General features: G+C 43.6%; 1 protein-coding gene across 4 annotated transcripts in view; it reads left to right on the top strand.

Moving 5' to 3' along the window:
- Window positions 1-21,840, top strand: part of GALNT9 (polypeptide N-acetylgalactosaminyltransferase 9) — a 699,106-nt gene that overhangs the window by 316,532 nt on the left and 360,734 nt on the right. The gene's annotated exons all lie outside the window — the stretch shown is intronic.

Here is a 21,840-nt window from a genome sequence, read left to right as displayed (position 1 = left end):
TGGCAATCCCACTATTGGTGCATCAAACTCTACTGAATGCTTGTTAGATTCTTACCCGAGGAATATAATCCATTTAAGATACTTCCCATCAGAGAAGCCTAGAGGCATGCCAGGTTTGACTTGAACAGCACGTTGGAACTTGCTCAGAGACTGCCAGACGGGGCCTCTCAGGACTGGAGAAGGGGGAAAAGGGCTGTTGGACTTATCTAAATCAATATCAACTTCCAGCCCTCTCATCCATTACCACTCACAAACCTTTTGTGTGTGTGTTTATAGAGAATCTGAAAAAATTGCATGCCACATAGGGCATTCAAAGTATCAGGCACTGACATTATTCCAACAATTGTTTCTATTCTACTATGCAGGAGGAAACAAATGGCCCTATGGTGCTGATTCTTCATAAGAAATCTCAGCCTTCCCTTGGCAGCCACTGTCCTGGGTGATAAATGATCTGCAAAACTTACATTCTTGTATAAAAATATTGTCTGTGGCCACATCCTGGGATGAAGGTTTCCTCAATATCTAGGTCTTTTCCTCCACCAACCAAACTTCAGTTGAAGTAGATTTCGCTGCAGTTCTAGATTATTAACTTCCAAGCAGTTTCCCGACTTTCTTCTGGTTTAGTGGCCACAGATGTCAGATAGATCCCTTCTGTCCAACACAGTGACAAAGCTAATTGCTTCTGATCAGCTGAAGTGGAATGAGTGTTAAAATATAGTTATGCCTTTACACAAGAGGAAGAGCTGCATTATTTTTCATCATCATCTAAAATGTAGCCAGTTGGGAAGCTGATGTTACAACCCAGTTCGACACTTGCCTTAAATGATTTGACTATTGTAAAATTCATAGAGTTTATTAGTTGTTTAGGAAACAGTGTGTTAATTTTTCTCACTTCAGAGTTAAATGGGGATAATAACTGATATGTGGAAACTGAGAGCCAGAGAGTTTTTATCCTGTCTCATGTCCTCTGTTGGCCTAGCGCAGTATTTCTCAGCCAATGGGGCATGACCTCCAGGGGGGTGCCCCCAAAAAGGCAATCAGGGTTTGTGAGGCATTGAAAATTATTACAGTATAAAGCAAAAAAATTTTCTCCCCCCACTCCCAACACGCTTAAGCTTCAAAGTCAAGCATTTTCTCTCAACCTCTTGAAGAAAAAATGATATGGGTTTATCATTGTTACAAGTGATACATTTAATGGGGTTATGAATATTTTTGACTTTGCCCAAGGGGTTGCCAATTGGGAAAGGTTGAGAAACAGTCACGTGGATTATAATGGGACCGGGAGATCTGGGTTTTGATCCTGGTTCTCACACTGGCTTGGAGTGCGAACTTGGGAAAGTCTCACAGAGCCTCTCATGGAATGAATGATGTTTACTCCTCTGCCCCCTGGGGTGTGCAAAGCATAACTCTCATAATGCTACATAAGTACGAAGCATTCTTCAGGCCTATCAAATTATACACACTACACATCTTACAAATACCAGACTCTGTATACGTGCTCAATTCCCTACCAAACATCCTGAGTTTGGAGTAAGTCCCCTATAATTATCAGCTGGATTAAAACAATTGCTGTAGTTCAGCTGCTCCGTACTTTAAGTTCCGTACCTATTAGCAAACTCTGTTAGCCCAAGGAAATGTACCTTGAGGAACATGTTTTAAGAGATGAATTGCAAATCCTTGAAAACAACTGGCTGTGAACACTAGTCTGTTTCACTTACTCCCAATGAATTCTAAGTTAATGCTTTATGCTTGCTCTCTAGCCTGTAACCAACAAGAATGTTTCTGGGTCCTGGCAATATAACATTGTCTCTTTGCTTTGTGGAGCCGTGCATTGCTTTTAACCTTTTGATAATTTACAGTACCCTTGAATAATGTATGAGTGTATGTGTGTTGTGGGAGGAGGAAAGTTGTGTGAGGGCTTGAGGAGATCTGTGCATCAGGCGGGGCATGAGAATTCTAAAGTATCTTCTTTGAGAGAGACAACAATTTGCTTGTAAAATTCAGTACAGAGGAAATGACAAAGAGAAAGAAACAATTGATCCATTGTCCAATCTTCAAATATAAAAGTCTGGTGATCTGTTGATATATGAACATGCTCAGCACCAAATCAGACACAGACACAAGGTCTAGAGATTCTGTTCTGTAAAGATTCAGGTTACCTCTTTGGAACTCTTGGGTCTGTAACACTGGTCTGTTAATCACACCAGAATGGGCAATTCCCTACCAAACATCTAGCAAGATCTCTTGTACTTCCTGCTGAGCTGGAAATACGTTGGCGTACTTCTGCTTTTGGGTGGAATCTGAAGGTACAGGGAGGAATACATGGAAATGGAAAACAAAATCAACAGAACTTTTTTCCTTACATCCAAAAAGCTTAGGGTCAAGATTCAGGTGAAGGTTCAAGTTGGTTTGATTTTATTCAGGCTGATTGACTCATCACTCTGTGGGCACCGGTAGGAGCTCTGTGATATAGGAGTTAAAGTTGTGGCCTTAACTAGCTTGCTCTAACTAACACTTTTATCAACCCTAGTCAAGACAAGACAACTTTAGTGGGTGCTCCGTTGGTTGAGTTAAACCCTGGGACTTTGGGGGAGCTGTTAAAATTGTGTTTTGATCAGCATGACACTTTGGAAACCAAGAGCAAAGTTGACAGTTTGTAGATGCTCAGGTTGTTTTACAGAACCAAAGCCAGAGCCGTGTAGGGCTCGTCATCCTGAAAAAAAGCCTTGGTTTTAACTTGACCAGCTGAGCACATGCTAAAGTACAGTTTACCATGTCATAACTACAGCTATAGAGACACTAGTCAGAACAAGCTACCTAATGTGATCTGTTGTCATACCTTTAAAACCTCATCAAAACAAGACCACTGAGTCTCTTAGAGTTTAAGGCCAGAAGGGACCATCATGATCATCTAGTTGACTACCTGCACATTGTAGGTCACAGAATCTCACCCACCTGCTCCTGTAACAGGCCCACAGCCTCTGGCTGAGTTATTGAAGTCCAAAACCTTGATTTAAGGATTTCCAGTTACAGAGAATTCACCAGTTACCCTAGTTCAAACCAGCCAGAGACCCGTGCCACATGCTGCAGAGGAAGCTGGAGAAAGCCCACAGGGTCTCTGACGATCTGACCGGGGGTGGGAATTCCTTCCAGACTCCAAATTTGGGACTCAGTTAGAGCATGTGGGTGAGACCCACTAGCCAGACACCTGGGAAATAATTCTCTGTAGTAACTCCCCCTCTAGTGTCCCATCTCCAGCTGTTGGAGATATTTGCTAATAGCAGTCATGGATGGGCTAGATGCTATTGTAGGCAACCCCATCAAACCATGGTCCTGGGGGGGGGTCCTGCACCTGCAGTGGGAGGGGTGCAAGCCTGCTCCACCCTCCCCCTGCAGCGGTAGCTCTTGTCCCACAGGGCTGGACCAGCTCCCTACTCCAGGCATTGCGACCCTGGTGCATGGGATCCCAGCACCATTCAGGTTTGGCTCAGCCATGCCTCCAGCGTCATGTGGGGTTAGATTTTTCATTTTATTTTCTGTTAACAGTTTTTTGTTGTATTGGTGAAAAACACAGGGCTTTAGAGACAGGACTGGAAGGGACCTCCTGGGTCCCTTGACATTGCAGACAACCCTGTTATATAATCTCACTTGTAACCTGATCAAGCTTCGCCTTAAAATGAGTTAGGCTCTTTGTCCCCACTGCTCCTATTGGGAGGCTGCTCCAGAATCTCGCTCCTCTGATGGTTAGCAACTTTTTTCTAATTTTCAATCTAAACATATTCATGGTCGGCTTAGACCCCCATCAGAGCACATTTCTTCATTAACCTTTTGATGCTTTTCTTTCGGGCCGGAATGCCTGACCCTACACTGGCTTTGGGTCCGTAAAGCAACTTAATCATGACATAAGCACCCACCCCACCCCCCGCATTTCTTTCTAAGAGTTCTCCTCAGAAAACAATGCCAAGCAAAATCATTTTTCAGCCCAAATAAAGTGCAAAAAAAAAATACATTGATTTTATAGCGCTTGGTGAACACTCTTGTTCAATAATAAATGATTCCCGTTATAAAATAACCAGCGCACTCCTTGCAACTACCTACTCTCTGAACAGTGACAGCCTGCTACTTGTATTAATATAAACCACATTGAGCAATCAGTAGAGCATATGCAGCATTGCAATGCAACATCAGCACTAAAATCATGATAAAATTCTTTAGGGTGCCAAACTAAACTGAGACAAGCAGCTGGTAATTTAGCCTGGTCTTCAGACATGATCTTCAGAGGGTCTGTTGGAGTTAACAGGAAACAAAGTTGACTGCCAATCAAAGGTTGAGTGACAGTTAATTTGTCTGTTCTAATCAACTATCAGATGCCAATTAAGAGGGTCTTCTATAGTTGCTAATTAAGGAGCACTGAGGGATGGATTAGCCTTTTACCAATGACTGTCAGTATGATTGTGTTTGTTGTATTACTCCAGGATGTACCTTAGGGAATCAGCCAGTTTTCTACTAATTAATTTTAACACATTCAGGTGATGAGCACGTGAGTTCTTTGTGTTGCTTTTTAAAATAGATTATAAACAAACCATTTATTGGCCAATTAAGCAATAGCTGCTTATGGTTTACCTACACGGGGAAACTGACGGGAAGTTCCTCATGATTCCCTGTAAAAGTTATTTTATTCTAGAATAATTAGTGCTTCCAAAGGAGAATTTATTCAGGAACAGAGTCCTTCTTATTCCAGAATAGGGTCTGTGTGGGGAGCTACTTTGGTCAATACCCCTGTATAGACAAGCCCTTAGCCACACAATTCCACAGACCCTTAGTGATGTGAACAATCTCATGGAACTACTCATTGGATAATGTTACTAATTTACGTACATTTGCAAGATAAGTGGCCGTTGTGTTTAAAATTCAATATTCCCCTTTTTACCATTGGTGCATAGGCTGAGGAGAACCAAACTAGTGATTGCAAGCGATAGTCCTTACATGCCCTTTGTTGGATTATTGATACAGGAAGGGCACAGTGGACACCATTACAAACATCTGTCCCCTATAAAGTAGCATGGAGAAAATTGGGGGCAGGGGACTGTCAGATACTTGCTTCTCATGAGTGACACCGTATGGTCTGATCCTGCAAGATTATAAGCACCCTGAACTCTCATAGAGGTCCACAGTGCTCGGCATCTCACAGCATTGGCCTTATTATTAGGAGCTGTGGTTGAGATTTCCAAAAGCTACTAGGGGATTTAAGCATAGAACTGCTATCTGTTACATGGAGTATTGTGGATGGGATTTTCAAATGCTCCTAAATTACTTGGAAGCACAAATTCCATTGACTTTCAATTGGACTTGTGTTCCTAAATCATTGAGGTACTTTTTCACACTGGGTGGGATTTTCAAATCTCCTGACTAGCTCTTAAAATCTCAGCCTGTAAAAATACTGATGCGTAGCTGTTACAAGCCATATTTCACAGATCTGTATCACCTGCTCTAGTAAAATACATGTCCAATGACATAAGTGTAACAGTTGGCTTATTTGCTTGCAAACAGGAAATGTGGTGTTTAGTCATATCCATACAATAATATAGGTGGTCAGAATAGCGATGGTCTCTCACTAAGGTAGCCTAAGCATTTCCATTACTGCAAGTCATTTTCTGTTGTTTGAGAGTTTTACCTTCTTAGATGAAAAAGTTAGTCAGGGAGCCGTGTGTGTGTGTGTGTAAGTTTAACAAAAAATGATTGAGCTATTTTTAAGCATAAAAGGAGTGTGAGAGGTGGAAGAATCAAGATTTTTCTAATGAGGAAAAAAATGTACAACCTTACTTATTTTTTTAATTTTTTTTTAATAGAACTGCTCTATCGCCTCAGCTGAAAAATTGAAATTGTTCAGGAAAATAGCAGCTAGGTCACAGATGTGTTTTTCATTGCTCCAGTGAAATTTATCACCTGAGCTATTCTCTTTATAGAGTATGACCAGCTATCACACTGAATAAGGGCTAAATTGCAGGACACATGTTCACGTTTTGCAGCGAGTGCCGTAGTTTCTATTCAGCCGTACATTGAGAAGCACATGCTCTCTCATGTAAACTAATGCAACACATCTGTCAATAGAACATCATTAGATTGTTACTGAAGCCAGAAGTGCAATTCATGATTCAATGTGTAGCATAATCATCACCAGCTGCTATTGACAATCCAGGACAAAACAAAAACAAAAAAACAACAATCGCTGTGCATGAAAACTTCTAAAAGAGAAGGAAAATCAAACATCTGGAGAGAGACAGTCTCTTAAGGAAGAAGCTGAGGATTAAACATGCATGAATTTCCAGTCGTATATAGCCAAATCAATGAGAATTATTCAGAATGCGGTATTAGAGATTTCTTTAAAACATTGCCATCAGCAAATCATCAGAAGCCAGCTCCTGTTTTATTAACAGTGAGGTGTTAGCTTCCAAGGAGTGCTCGGCAGCATCGTAATAAAAAAAAATACATTTTTAATGCCTTTTTTTAAAAATGGCTCTCGGCTTGTCTGTGTAGTACACTGCAGCACCTGCCTCAACTTCCGTTTTAAACACTCAGTTGGGAGTAGGGACTTGAGGGGAGGAGAAGTTAGGCACAGAGTAGAGTTCTCAGAGTCTGTGCCCGTGCTAATCTGCTGGTGTAAAGAAGTGGAGTGAAACCATTGGAGTGAAACCAACTCAGGTCTCTTGTCTTTTCACTTCCCCTCCCACCCCCATCCCCAAAATGATTGATAGAAGACAGGAGTTATCAGGGAGCCACAAAATCTTTTCAGTCAGTAAAAATAAGGAACATGTCCTTTTGTAGCTTGTCTTTGCTACCAGCAGGTAACCCCAGTCATCTCAGAGGATACCTTTAAGGGAAACCTAGTGTGCAGTTTGCATGCACACAACATGCTTCTATCTGTCTTAGGGATTTACCACCACAGTGCTGAGCACCTCACGATCGTTAATGCATTTATCCTCACAACACCCTCTGAGGTAGGGCAGTGCTATGAGCACCATTTTATAGAGCAGGGAGCTGAGGTGCAGAGTGGCTGAGGCCCAGATTCCTAAAGGTATTTCGATGTCGCTCTGTTTGGTGCTGGAAGGCCCCAGGGCTGAGCATCACGCCGCCTAACCTCTGGGTGCCTAGAAAATCGCAGGAACAACACTGTGATCCACAAAGCTTGAGTGAGGTGCCTAGGCTTCCTACCCAATGAAGAGGGGAGAGGCTCCTTAGAATGCCATCCACTGTAGGCGGGAAGCCACTGGAAGATGCTGACGAGGGAGGTGTACTAAGCCCTGCCCTTCGCCTGGAGTTTGGCCTCCCTAAAGTCCCGGCTGCAGCGAGGCACCTTTCTCAGCTTAGTTCCCGCTGATGGATTTCTATCTCCTGAAGCCAGGCGCTGTCGGCACCTAAGATGTTTCTTGTGGGAAGAAGAGGAAGAGAAGGTGGTGGTGGTGATGCCCATCATCTAACTTTTAGTCCCATGGTTAGAGAACTCAGCTGGGATGTGAGAGACACATAGGGTGACCAGATGTCCCGATTTTATAGGGACAGTCCCGATATTTGGGGCTTAGTGTTATATAGGCACCTATTGCCCCCCACCCCCGTCCCGATTTTTCATACTTGCTGTCTGGTCACCTTAGAGACGCACCCTCTCAGCCAGCAGACGGGGGAAAGGATTTGAATGGGCATCTCCTACATTTCAGGACAGCACTGTAACCACTGAACTATGGGATATTCTGAGGTGGGGCTCCTTCAGTCTCTCTTGTTGAAGCTGTTCTGCTACAGGTAAATCATGAGTGATCAGAGCAGAGGAACTGGACCTGGGATCTCCCACATGGGTACCCAAACCGCTCGACTACAGAGTCTTTCTCCCTGCCTGTGCCCAATGGCTGTCCCACTGTGGATAAATACTTAAATAGTCATTGTGCCAGAAAGAGAATGGGAGTTTTACCGTGACTGCCTCATCTTTCTACGTGTTCTGAGTCATCCTTTCCCCCTTCCATTTCCATTGCCGACCCCCGTGACTTTTCAGAGGTCTGTGCGCTCCATTATGTACTCCATGTTTTGCTCCTCCCCCAGACTTGGCAGGAGATAATCACATTCACTGTTCCCTAGGCTGACACAATTCAGGATTGTTCTGAAATGACGCCCCTAATGGCAGTGAACACTGGCCTATGCATTCCTAGTGGATTCTTCAACTCTTTGAGAGTATGTCTACATGGCAAGCAGGATCCCGCAGCAGCGAATCTCAGAGGCTGGGTCTGTAGACTCAGGCTCACAGGGCTCACTCTCTGGCATTAAAAATAGCTGTGTGAATGGCTGGGCTTGGGCTGGAGGTCGGGCGCTGAAGCCCACCCCCTTCCCTAGGCTTCAGAGCCTGAGCCAAAATGTCTACACAGCTATTTGTAGCGCTATAGCTTGAGCCTGAGTCTATAGACCCAGACTCTGAGATCTGCTGCTGCAGGATCATGCTTGTGTGTTAGGTGTACCCTGAGTGGCTTAACAATGCATTTGAGAGATTAAACAATTCCTCTGAACTGCACCGTCCACTGTGTCTCGTTGCCTAACTTAACCCCCCACCGCCCAAGGTCATTGAGTTTTGCAGCTTCCTGTTTGTATTTTAGGGCAGCCTAAAAGAAAATCCTCTGTGTAATCAAGTACAGTCCCCTTCTTTTTTCTTCTTTCTTTACTATACATCACATCTGGAGAGACCTTACAACTGTCTGAACCCCGTGATGGTCCTAGACTGGAGCATTATTGCTTAGACAAAGAACTTAACTAATTTACTGCAAAGGCAAGTTCAGAGGGAAGCTTTAAAATAAGTATCTGAACTCATGGCCCTTTGATCTCCCGGCTTGTCGTTTAATACCACGCAAGATCAGAGTGGCGTTTCAGAAAGATGGATAGCAAACCCACCCGCAGTGACAGCAGCCCAGCCCATTGCATGGCACACTATTGAGTGGCGCCTACGCACTGCACCCTCGTTCAGAAAACAGCGCTCTTCTTGCTGAGCCATACTGACTCCCTCGCGTTGCGCAATAAACTATATTTGACTTGAGTAGCGACCCAGAAACTTAATGAAATGAATGAAGAGACTAGCAACGGAATGTGTGGGTTTGACAAGCACAAGCCTCTTTCACATTGTAAAGCGAGTCTAATGGAAAGTAAAGTTTTCCAAAATGCTGCGATCACTTGAACTGTTGGCCCGCTTCTGGCTGTTGGTGTGTACAGGTGCATGCCACAAGCGCACAGCCAGTGCTAGGAATGTGGGGTGAAGTTAGCCAGCCTGATCCTGGCCCTTTTAGAGCACCATAGAGATGCCATTGCACAGCAAGAGCCACACAGCACCTAATGAGACATGGCCTAGGAGTCTGGAGGGCTCTGCACATGCTCCCTGACATAGCAGTGTCTGAGCTGCTCCGATTACCCTTAACCCTAGTAACAGCACGGGGCAGCTGTGCCCTGTTCTTTGACAGAAGACAGACGTAAACTGAGGCTGCCTTTGCAGTGTGTATATTTGCCATGTGGGAGCTTGGGAGGTGGTACTTTCTCCTTACTTGCTAGAATTTGGTGAGATAACTGTTACCTTTCAAGGTAAGCCTCGGGAAATGAATTGGAGCAGGTGATGCTGCGAGTCACGCAGCAGAGGGAATCCCAGTTCAACTTTGCCTTTGGTAATGTCGTCTCCTTCACACGCATGCTTATCTTTACAGACATTACAGGCTTAATTCACAGCTATCATGCCTAGGGGTCTCCCACCGCTACAGCTTCCACTGCCTTCATTTGGAGTCATGGGCGATCGGCACCCTCTATCAGCCTGTTCTGGATTTAGGTGCTTAACTTTAGACACACGAGTTTGAAAACGTGGGCCCGGTTAGGTTATGTCAATCCTATGACTGCACCTCCACCCAAAGATACTCTAACCAACAAACTGATACTTGCCCCCACAGCATCCTTAACCAGGTATTAGTCAGATTCTGCTCCCATTTAAGCCAATGGAAAAATTTCCTTTGACTTTAGTGGGAGCAGGGTTTGGACCCGTTATATGCACTTGTATTGGAAAAGAGTTCTTCTTCCATTGAGGGATTTCGGACGTGACTCAAACATCCATGGAAGGCTCCTGAGATGCCCTTATACCTTGTTCGTCACTGTGTTATCTGAGGGCCTACTGCAGACTTTAGTTCCCAGATTTAATCCCGTGCGGGAATCTTCCCTTGTTCTGGTCACTTTTTAGAGAAATCAAAGCCCATAGCAATATACAATAATGAGAAACGTATCTGTAAATATACTGAGCATGAAAGAAATCCATTTGATCTTCTTATTAATGCTAAATTGAATAGTGGGCTTTCATATAAAAATAAAGATACTTTACCCTGATCTAGCCCCTTAATGCTCCTCTTACCTCTGGTACTTTCTGTCACTTGTGGTGTTCTTTGTTTTGTCTGTCTAACCTACTTCTCTCACTCAGTTTTCCTTTACCCTTTCCTTGAGTCATTTCTTTTACTTTCTTTTTTCTGCAGCTCAGTGTTTTTCATTTAATTCTCTTTTTTTCCATCCTCATTCATGTAATATTATCATTCTCTCTTTCTCTCTCTCTCGGTAAAGGTCTGAGTTTACTTCATTTTCTCTGCATCCGTTATGCTTTTCTTCTTCTGTATTTCTGTTTCTTGATCACATGGCCACTGCAGTGCTGCCTATTACAGAAGGCCAGGGAATTTACTTCTGTACTTTCTGCAGGATTATCTAGCTGATTACAAATACAGCCCCACGATATTATCCAAAGCATTTAGACTGCACTGAGGAGAAAATAGATTCTTTTGAAGTAGGTATGCAGTCCCAACGTGTCAGCTAATAAATAAGCTAGAAAGAAACCAAATTCAACTGGCAACTATTTTGTGCTTTATTAGTAGTAGCACAACTATCCTTTTATTCTTGCCTAGGAAAGAAAAAGTTAATTCAAAGAGTCATCTTTGACATCTCTATCTGTATTAATGAGTGGCTGTGAAGGAGGCGTTAGCGAGGAAAGAACATACAGCTTGTTCATTAGACTAGAGAACAGCGGGTTTAGGCTGCAGGATGATGGTCTGGTGCTTACTTTGCATGCAAGTGACACCTACTGACTGAGAGCATTTTTTAACTTTATTTTTCTACTGAAAAATAAAAATGATGAGTGTTCGGCTAGGATCATGAAGGAGGATGAGACTAAGGAGAGGCAAAAAGGAGCCTTTGAGTGCAATTCAATCTAAATTTGTGTGTGTGTGTGTGTGTGTGTGTGTGTGTGTGTGTATATATATATATATATATATATGTATATATATATATATATATACTGGTCAATTGACAAGAGCTGACAAAAGCCTATCCAAATCTAAATTCCCTTTCCTGCAAGGTGCTGAGTACCTCATGAGTGGTGCTGAGCACCTTTACTTGCTATTAGAGCACTGGGTAAATACCTAAAATGATAAGAGGAAGGCAGTCACTATCAGGTCCTAGAATGGGCATTCTGCCTATTAAAGCATGTATTGTGAATAAAACATAAACTCACCAGTGGAGTGATAAATGCTGCAATATTTGTAATGATGATGGGTACCACATTTGACGAATGTTCTCAAAGCTACATTATTAGTAGTAAATATTTGTATCATCAGAACACCTGTAAGTGCCTGCCAACAGTAGCCTATGATGACCTAAATGGCCAAGAAAGGCAGAGGACCTGATCCAACACCTATTTAAGACAATAAGAATCTTTTCATAAACCTCAATGAACATTGAATCAGACCCAGAGAAATTAAGTGACTTGTCCAAGTTCCCATCAGAAGTCTGTGCCAGAACCAAGAATTGAACTTGGATCCCTTGAGTGCTAGTCCAGCCTTGACCACAAAACCATCCTGCTTCCCCCTATTGACAGACTGTGTGTCCTTTTGTTTGTCCCTTAGTTTTTCTTTGCTTTCCATAGTGGAGTACAAGTGGCGTCTTGAGCAAATGATGTGCTCAAATTTGGATCTTAATATTTACAACTGTAACATTTTAAAACCAACAGACAACATAAAAAATGTGTTGCTATGATGATGTGATTACTACATTTGTTTATTGCCTTTGGATTTTACACTGACAACACAACATATGGGCCAAAACAGAAACATTACATTTCTTCCCGGGGAGCTCATCAAGCCCTTCCTTCGAACAAGAAATGACGGACTGGCAGTATGTTTCTTTCCAGTACCCAGTGAAAGCAAAGAGTGGATGACATTCTCTGGCTTGTGTTATGTGGGAGGTCAGACTAGATTATCCTAGTGGGCCCAACTCTCACTTGCCAGAAGTGTCAGGTATAATAAGAGACTGAATCAGGAGTGGGTCCAGGTGGTGATCATCAAGTGTAGGACCCAAACCTCCAGGTTTCTATTCTTAGTTTTCCTATTGACTTGCTGTGTGCCTGCAGATAAAAGAATAACTCACTATTTAGGAAAGTACTCAAGCACGTGCTTACATCCATATGACTTCAGCATATGCTGTGCTTTAAGTCTGTGTTTCAGAGCTTCCCTGAAACAAGACGTCTGTGCTTCCATTTGCCCATCTCTGGAATGGCTAAAGTAATAGCTACCTGCCTCATCTTAAAGTTCATAAATTCCATTCGACTTGAAGTCTGGATTCTAATGAGCCATCCTGAGACTTCTGCATACGGTTAAAGTGATAGGCTGTAAAAACAAACAAAAATCCTTTTTGTCAATGCATTCTCTTCTACAGAGAAGACAGGACCAAAGAAACGACTTCAGTTATTACTGGAGGAGAAGTGCAATTCATTGTACTTTAGAATTCAGATAGAAAAGAGGGTGAATTTTGGATGGCAAGGAAGATTTGTCATGTTGGGACAGCCAAAACCTTTTGCAGGACGTATCTAATAGTCCCCCCTCCCCTGCATCATGGACACTGCACATTAAATAGCCTCATGTTTAACAGCTGCACAAAACGGCCTGTTCTCTGGGACTGAGATCAGTCAAGTTGAAAGGATTATATTCTTTCCATTTGGTTTCCCAAAACTAAATAAGATCTTGTTAGGGTTTCTGCTGTGCATTAAGAAAAACGCAGAGCAGGAGAAAAAAAGAATGAAGGATTCATTCCTTTGAACTTGTGAAGATAAGACCATGCTTTAATGAGGAATGAGATGGATACTTCAGAAGGGAACTGCAGTACTGTAAATGGGTTTGAAAAAGACACTGTAATAGAACACCAGATATTATCATCAGGTACAGTGTATCTGAGACACATCCCAGGAATGATCAAGGTCACATTTTGTAAACAAATTTTTGCATCTAGATGTGCTGCAATTTGCTACATGCTCAGAACTGTAGATGGCAGATTTATAATCCATACATGCTAGTTTTTTTACTCTCATTTCCATATCCCCAAAGAAGGATCTGATTATGTTTAATATTTCAGAGTCACTCATCCAACTAGACAATAGAATAATTCTATAACCCAGAATGACAAATCTTTTGATGAGACTGGGCTTTGGTTAAAAATACTTGATAAGCTCCTTTCTCTTTAATTTTATTTTAAAAATATTCTAATTGTAGGGCAGTTGTCTAATAATAACATAGTATTTGCAGATCAGCTCTTTTAATACCTTTCAAACTATCATATCAGCAAACCAGATAAAGAGAGATCTTTATATTGTAAGTCCATGATACATAAAATGAGCGGAGGCTATTCTTTGAATGAGAAAAGGCTATGTAACTTCTGATTTAAATACCATAATATATTATCACTCAGTACATGCAAGAGAAATTTTGTGGTGTCTCATCCATTTTATAGTCTACTATTGAAACAAAGCAGTAATTAACTGGGAAAAGGGAAAAACTAATAATTTGTGAGTATGTTCTAATGATAAAGCTTAGAGGGCAATAGGTGATTTGATAGGAACAGGATTTAAAAGTGGAAAGGAGCATGGACTGCCTTGCCTGAGCCTCCTGTGTATTCACATACTCACTCTTTGTCCCCACACCGTAATCTAATCTAGTGCCGTGGGGATGCCATGTGCTTAGACCATCCCCAGTAGTACTAACTTCAGCAGGTAGCTGTTGTAATAGGAGAAGTGAGCCTAGGCTAAAAGACCCATCTGAGCCCCAGTGGAGCTCAGAATCTGAAGCTGCAACTGGCTCCAAATTTTGCAGATAGCTACTAAATGGATGGGAAATGCAAATACTTGATGTCCAAGATCCAGATCCATAATTTGCTTCTTGAAACCAAAGTTATATGTTATCCACATCTCAGCATTTTGACTCAGTGGTGGTGTGAGGTGATCAGTGATGAGGTGATCGGCAGGGCCGGCTCCAAGCACCAGCGAAGGAAGCCAATAGAAAGGTGTGGCACTCCGTCCGGTATTGGGGCGGCACGTCCGGGTCTTCGGTGGCACTTTGGTGGCTGATCAAGCACTCCGCGTTAGTCTTTGGTGGCAATTCGGCGGCAGGTCCTTCATGCCGTCTCTTCTTCTTCGGCGGCAATTAGGCAGGAGCTCGGGGGTTTTGGGTTTTTTTTTTTCCCCCGCCACTTGGGGTGGCAAAAAAGCTGGAGCCGGCCCTGGCTATTGGGCTCTCAGGTACAGAGTACTTCTGAAAATCAAAATGGTGGATGCTACTCAGCTGGAGGCCAAACCAATAAGCTCCAGTGCTCACAAGAAAACGGGGACTGAAGTATCCAGATTTTCCTAAAATGATTTGGCCCATCTCTGCTTTAAAGTGCAATGTGATTATGATTCATCTAACTCACAGACCATATTAATGTTATCTAATCAGCCCTGCTTATTCAATTAAGAAGATGTGCTATTTCTCTTGGTGAATTGACAGGTGGTGCTTCTCAGATATGAATATCAGTCATATTCCCCCTTCAGTCATGCACTGACTCCCATTTATCAAAATGACAGCCAGCCAGCGTGCCTCTCAAAATGTACTAATGAAATTAGCTGGAATCAATACTCCATTCAAAGTAACAAGATTAAGCCTATTGGAAAGCAGGTTTCATTTAATCTTCCTGACTGAAGATGACACTGTTTCAGAAGGGCCTGATTTCTGACAGAACCTGAGGTTGATCAGCACTGATCAGTGGCCTATTCTTGTTGACCAGGTACACTTGCTATGAGAAATAAAACACTAGGGAAAATAACACCAACAAATGTCTACAGCAGTGACACCAGTCAAAGTTATCATAGATGTTGTGACAAGGAGTTAGGAGACTTAGTGCAAACCTCCTAAGAACTCCAAATTCCATCAGATTCTGGCCAAATTACGCTCATATTTACATCACTACCAGCCCCCATTGACTGCACTGGTGCAGAATTTAGGCCAGTATTTCTACGTGGCACTTATGTTTATCTGAAAGAATAATTCATATAGGCCCTAATTCAGCATGGTACTTAAGCATGTGAATAAAGTTAAGCTCATGAGCAAGCCCACTGACATGAGTGAGACTACACACACAGCTCTTAAATTGGCTGTGTGCTTAAATGCCTTCCTGAATTGGGACCTTTAACCCTCAACCCTCCCCTCTGAAGTAGATAATTATTGTACCTATTTTATGGTGGAGAAACTGAGGTCAGCGGCAAAATGAGCACTAGAACGTCTCTACCAAATTGCTCACCAAACTGTCGTCAGTGGCGTGATGTGAGACCTCACACATCTCACCACTGGATCAGTGACTCCATCCAGACAGGGCAGAGATAATATTGCTGGTTTGAAGGCAGCAGCAGCTGGAAAAATCAATGGGATTTATAGCTACCAGCCTGAGTCAGAGAGTACAACTGCCATTGGTAACACAGATAGACGTGACTTCCGAATGTTACATTCTGGGCTGCTCCTTGCATGCGCATATGGGGCAACTGTGCCCATGAGAGATGTCTTTCCTTTGTGCCTGGCAAGAGTGTGTGATCTTTTGTCTTTGGGAACATGGTACAGTTAACCCTGCCATTGTCCCCTCCCGTGTGGGAGGCTACCTGTCAAGGCCACTCAGGAACTGATGCTTGGGGCTGCTGCTTTCCTAAAAAGCCCTAAATGGCATGGGATCCAGGCCCAAATTCTCAAAGGTATGTAGGTGCCTAAATACCTTAGAGGATCTGGGCCCTGGTTACTAGATTGACCATCTCTTTCCCTGTGCCATACCAGCACAGTTGAGATCAATAGAGAAGCTCCCTCCTTGTGAGGGGGAGAGCGCTGCTGGCAGAATGTTCTGCATTAGGGCTCCTTTGATTTGGAATTCATTCCCCTGCTAGTTCTGCCAGTGCCTGGATCTGTTAGCCTGAGGGCCTGCTGCACTGCCTATCTCTTCTCCGGGGCATTTGGTAAGGATTGAGTGACGGTATATAAAGTGGAGAAGGTCTGATTGATCACAGTTGAAAAAGGGAGTAATTTCTGAGTCAGGATTTCAACAGCTACAGGATCATGGTAAACAAGAGTCCCGCATGTGGTGATAGGCAGATTTACAAAGGAGATGTGTGGAGACTGATGTTGTATGGCATCTTCTCTGTATGTATATATATACTCTTATTATATGTTCCATTCTATGCATCCGATGAAGTGGGCTGTAGCCCACGAAAGCTTATGCTCAAATAAATTTGTTAGTCTCTAAGGTGCCACAAGTACTCCAGTTGTACTAAGGCATGACTGAACAGATCTGCCCAGCTAGGCTCTGAGATGGATCTTTTTACATTTGAATATTTCTGATCAAATCTGTACGATGATTAGTTGTGGGGGGACTGTTTACGTGTGGGTGTATGTTGATTTTGCATGGATTAAGAGGGAAAGATGAATCTCAACATGTTTCCACGCCAATTATACAAAAATCCAGCCTTGCACAGGTTGTGTAATGCCCTGCATTCTATGGTCCTTTGTGCTACCTCTCCAGAATGTCCTTATTCTAATTGCAGAGTGCCTGTACACTCTGTCAGCAGCTTGGGCCTGAAATGAATCACGCTTTCATTACAATTCACTGAGAATTGTTTTCTCCTTAACAAACTTCCCCAGCCCAGACTATTTCCAAATCCAGACCCCAGTGAAGTTAACTGCCTCACATGAGTAAATCCTCTGTAGATGCTGTCCCATGTCAGCCTCAATGCCCACTCCGTCACCTGTCTGAGCAGCTTAAAATAACCCATTCTCCCGACAAGTGCTGACAGCAGCAGCTCTGTTAGTCTGGGCCCATCGAGGTGCATATGGTGGCTAATTAAAAAGAAAAATGAGCTCAGTGCTGTTCACTATGTGCCGAGTTAAATCTTAAGTGAACTTACAAACAACACCCTTAGTGCCCCCCACTTGTCTTGATTATTTGAGAAGCATATGCTGTGGGGTGACTGCCTCGGTTTTATACTGTTGGAAAGATGATCATCTCAAGAGCACTGAGCAGAAACAGCTTGAGTTACGAAGCTGTTTCCATACAGCTTTTGAAGAAGCTCTGCTGTCAAGGTTGTCAGTATCTTTGTTGTTGAATCTTATTTTATTTGGTCCCTTTATAGCAGCGATTTCTCAGCCAGAAGCTCTTGAGGTGCATACAGCTTTTGGGGGTTCTACATCCCACACCACCAGGGCATGTTTACACTGCAGCATGAACCCAACCCCCACTTCTGTCTACACACACAATCTTGAAGTCGCTGGCTCAGGTCCACAGTCCACGGCTCCTGTGGGGGTGGAGGAGCCACCCCCACAGGAGCCGTGGACTGTGGACCTGGTCAAGCCAGTCAAGCCAGGACCTGGGGTTCAAGTCCGTTTGCATTGCAGTGTAGATGCAGAGCCCCTGACCTGGGTCCAGGGAGTTTGTCAAAAGTATCCCACAATCTTTCTGGGCCAACCTCCTCTGTCCTCTTTCCCAAGAATCACCAATTAACTCCAGGAAAATTGAAGCCACCCCTCCTGTTGTAGTGCAGCAGCTCGCAGAGTCAGCATTTAACCTTTCCATTGCTTTCTGAGTGATGAGCTGTAAACGCCCCATCAGAGACCCTTCCGTGTTTGCAATGGAGACTAAGCAGAAGAAGTCATTTGCAAAGCACGCTGCTTCCTGGTCATGGGAGCACAGCCAGATTTTGGTGACTCTCTGGTGTGAGGCCAGCAAAACAGTGGACTTTAGTAAGAGTACCAGGAGTGATCATGCACACCAGCAAATAGCATAGAAGTTGACAACATTTCAAATTTACCAGACCAGTGACCAATGCAGGGAGCAAATTAAGCAGCTCAAGACAAAGTACAAGAGAACCAGAGACCAGACCCGGATCTCAGGCAACTTGCTGACATCATGCTTATTTTATGAGACGTTTGACCAGGTGCAGGGTACTGCGCCGAGCACAGAGCCAATGGTGGTGCATGATGACATGCTTAGCCAAGATAGTGTCCTGCTGGCCCCAGAATCGAGCAAGGGGACTGATGGGAGCCAGCAGCAGGCCCCGAGGGAGGCCAGCAAAGTGACTCTGTTGCTTAAACCGGTCCCAGAGGAGGCTTTGCCACAGAAGAAGCAGCAGCAGCAGCACATCTTGGAGCCATAATTGGAGGAGCTTGTGGATGCCCATCCTGAGGAGCAGCTTGCTGCAGACACCGAAGGGACAGAAGCTGCTCTAGCACCTGGTAACCTTCTGGCTCACTTTTAATGTTTATTAATATAGGAATGGGAGGGATTTCCATTCTGTGAACCAATACAAATGTTATTAAAAGCCCTGGGTAGCAGCTTGTAGCCGCTAATGGTGGATAGTATGCCACTAGCAGCAAGAACTATTTGAATGGCTGCTATCACTAATGGCCATAACAGAACTGGCTCCTGCTGCATCATCCACACCACAGCCTGAATTCTCTGTGTCGTACCATGTGATGCAGTCCAGAAACAGCTTGGAAAATTCCCTGATTGGGTGGCCCATGGAATCAGGCTCTATGAACAACTGGGCTGGACAACATTGCCCCTTGTAGTCCTCCATAATGACCCCTTCCCCCATAAATGCCTCCACCCCTCTCCCTCAGTGCCAAGTGCATGGCAAAGATGGAAGCAAGGGAAAGCTTCAGAAATTTAGATTTCTTCATGAGAAAGTTCTGGAACCACTGCTGGTCATCCCAGGTCTGCATGATGCCGTGATCCCACCAGACTGCACTTGTGGTCCTGCTCCTATGTAGCGGGCATCAGCAGCTATACCCAGTGTCATGAGCAGCATCAATCAGTTTGAATCTGTCATGTCTGTGTCTTCTGCCTCTTCCTGCTCCATCATAAGTTTTGTCAAGTGCCTTTGGTGGGTCAGAAGATGCTGCTGAAATGTCCACTAGTGTCTTATGGAAGCTCTGCCTGTTTTCTGACACAGGAGTGAAAGCACAAGCAAGAGAAGTTCTTTAAAAGGTGCCTTCTCCATATTGCTGGCTTTGGTCGCTGGGAGCGCACAAACCAAAATGACTATTCGGCAGAATGTGTTAGTGGGCTGTTCAAATGTCCTGTCACGTGCAGGTGGGCAGTCAAGTTTTCTCACACTGCACCCTAGTCAAAAGGCTACATTTGGGGAGGGTGCTAGGGTGATGTCCCAACATTGCATTGTGATATTTGTATCATGATACTGCATCTGTGTGTGGTGATGCAGAGTTGTGATGATGCAATTTCCACTATACAACCTCACTTTGCAAAGACTTATGAATGTGTTTAACTTTACACACTGCATGGTGTCCAATCGATTTCAAAAGGACCAACCCACAGGGCAGAAAATTAAGCAACATCAGAAGCCTTTGCAGCATCTGGATCGGAGGTGGACCTCTGCAATCTCTTTCAGTGGTGCGGAGACACAGAAGGTGACTGATTGTCATTGCTTTGTGGAGCATCAGTGATTGATTTCATTTTCACTTTCCCTTCTAAGTGTGAGTCAGCACATTCTTTAGTGAATATGTTTAACAGAATTTTCCTGACATTCAGTATCCACAGGAATATTACCTTTGCTATATATTCATTGAGGATTCAAAAGTATACTGGGCACCAGATCCGTACAAAAGACACAGTCACAGCCCCAAAGAGTTGGCATTCTAAGAGTGTGGATTTGAACTACTCAGTATGAAATAGGCCGTAACTGAAAAACTTATCCAAAGTGTGCATTTCCAGGATATTGTGGCCTTTTGAGTAGTGTGGCCCCGTGGAGCGGGTATTGTACTGGGACTCAGAAGATGTAGGTTCTTTTCCTGTCTATATTCCAGGGTGACTGTGGGCACCTGTGCCTCAGTTTCCCCACCTTTAAAATGCGGGTTGGGGGAAAGCGGAAGGAAATTTATCCTCTTTGTAAAGCAAGTGCTTTAAGTGAAATCTACAGCTGAAAAATCCTCAGTATTATTTTGTCAAAGATTAATCTTTACTTCATAGCCGTGTTTAAGTATGAGAATGTATTTAAATGGACAACTGAGTAAAAGCCACTTGATACGTGAGTTCATGGGAAAACTCACTCTTGAATGGTTTAATAGTAACTAACAATGGCCAGCACAACAAAGGCAGCTCCAGCTTTCTCGGGTTTTTTTATGACAGCTTGTTTCTATAGTTTATGGATTTCCAAACATCACAGAATAGCTGATAATGGCTTCAGCTAATAGATCATAAATGGCAAAGGACTGCACAAATTAGCTCATCATCTTAAAAATCAATAGCATAGAGGCCGTGGGTTCCAAATAGTGGCAGAACTAATCTGAGGATGTTGCCCGATTCAACAACTGAATGGAAATGCCGTTACAGAGCCAGACGCTTCCCTACTATTCCCCGACCCCCCTTTTTCTCTTGTTTTGCAAGCCGTTTATATTCTATCGGTGCTAGCAACTGCAACTAACTCTTCTGTGTATCTGAAGTCCCTGGAAATGAAGAGAGGCACCAAAACAAAGAATTAATATTACGCCACCAGGGTTACGTTTGTCCCTTGTCTTACCCAAACAGGGGAGTAGGATTTCTTTACCACCTGTTTCCATTTGCTTGTCTCAGTAAGATATTGTGTCCAGGTCTGGAACATAACCCAGTCTCACTGCAAGCAGGTAGGCAGCCATAGAAGTGTGAGGAAGAGGGGAACCTTTGGGTAGCTTAGCCAGCCAGATGTGAAAAAGCAAAAATAAATGGCACTCTTTCAAGGGCTGTGGTAGTTACATCTGATGGAGTTCAAGGGAATGATGGGACACATTGTGTCTCAGAGGGGCACCTTAGCATCACAGTGCCAACTAGAGCTTCTCGTGAGGCAGTGCAATTTACACGTTGCTCTTTGCTGTAGGCTATGTCTGGAGGCACAATATAACCCTAAAGTAACTTGCTGATTAACAACAGTCCATCCAGGCAATGGGGTAGAGTGCCACTCCACCACATTGTAGGCCTGGTGTTAAAGGCAGATTTGACAATCACAGAGACTTGATTTTGCACCACTATCCTAAAGAAACAGTTCACTGCATCATTGGTTTAACACCACTTGAACAGTGTGGTCAATTGGGCTGATGATAATCTCCAATCCACTGGAGAGACAGCAGATGTGATCAAAATCAGAACCTAGCCTATCTGTTTTCCAGAGACAGCAGGGAAATCTGCTAAATTCATCCATGTATGAGATAGTGAGAGCAGTGCATGGAATCCTACTCCATCTACAAGAATAACTCTGGCACTCCTCATCATACAGTGCCTCAGACAATTTACTTGGGATAAACTCTTTCTCTCTCTCTCTCTCCCCCTCTCTCTCCATAGAAAAACACATTAGTTGTTTTTCCTCACTGATCCCTGTGCTGTCACATTGCTCCCAGCAGTTTACTTCAAGAACAGAAGTTAGTTTCATTATCATAGCAAAATTGCAGGATGAGCGAGATGGGTCACAGCCTCACA

The sequence above is a fragment of the Mauremys reevesii genome, linkage group 18 (genome assembly GCF_016161935.1).
Source record: "Mauremys reevesii isolate NIE-2019 linkage group 18, ASM1616193v1, whole genome shotgun sequence".
Lineage (NCBI taxonomy): Eukaryota > Metazoa > Chordata > Testudines > Geoemydidae > Mauremys > Mauremys reevesii.
The sequence above is the reverse complement of the archived record's forward strand: the minus strand, read 5'-3'. Positions and strand labels throughout refer to the sequence as shown.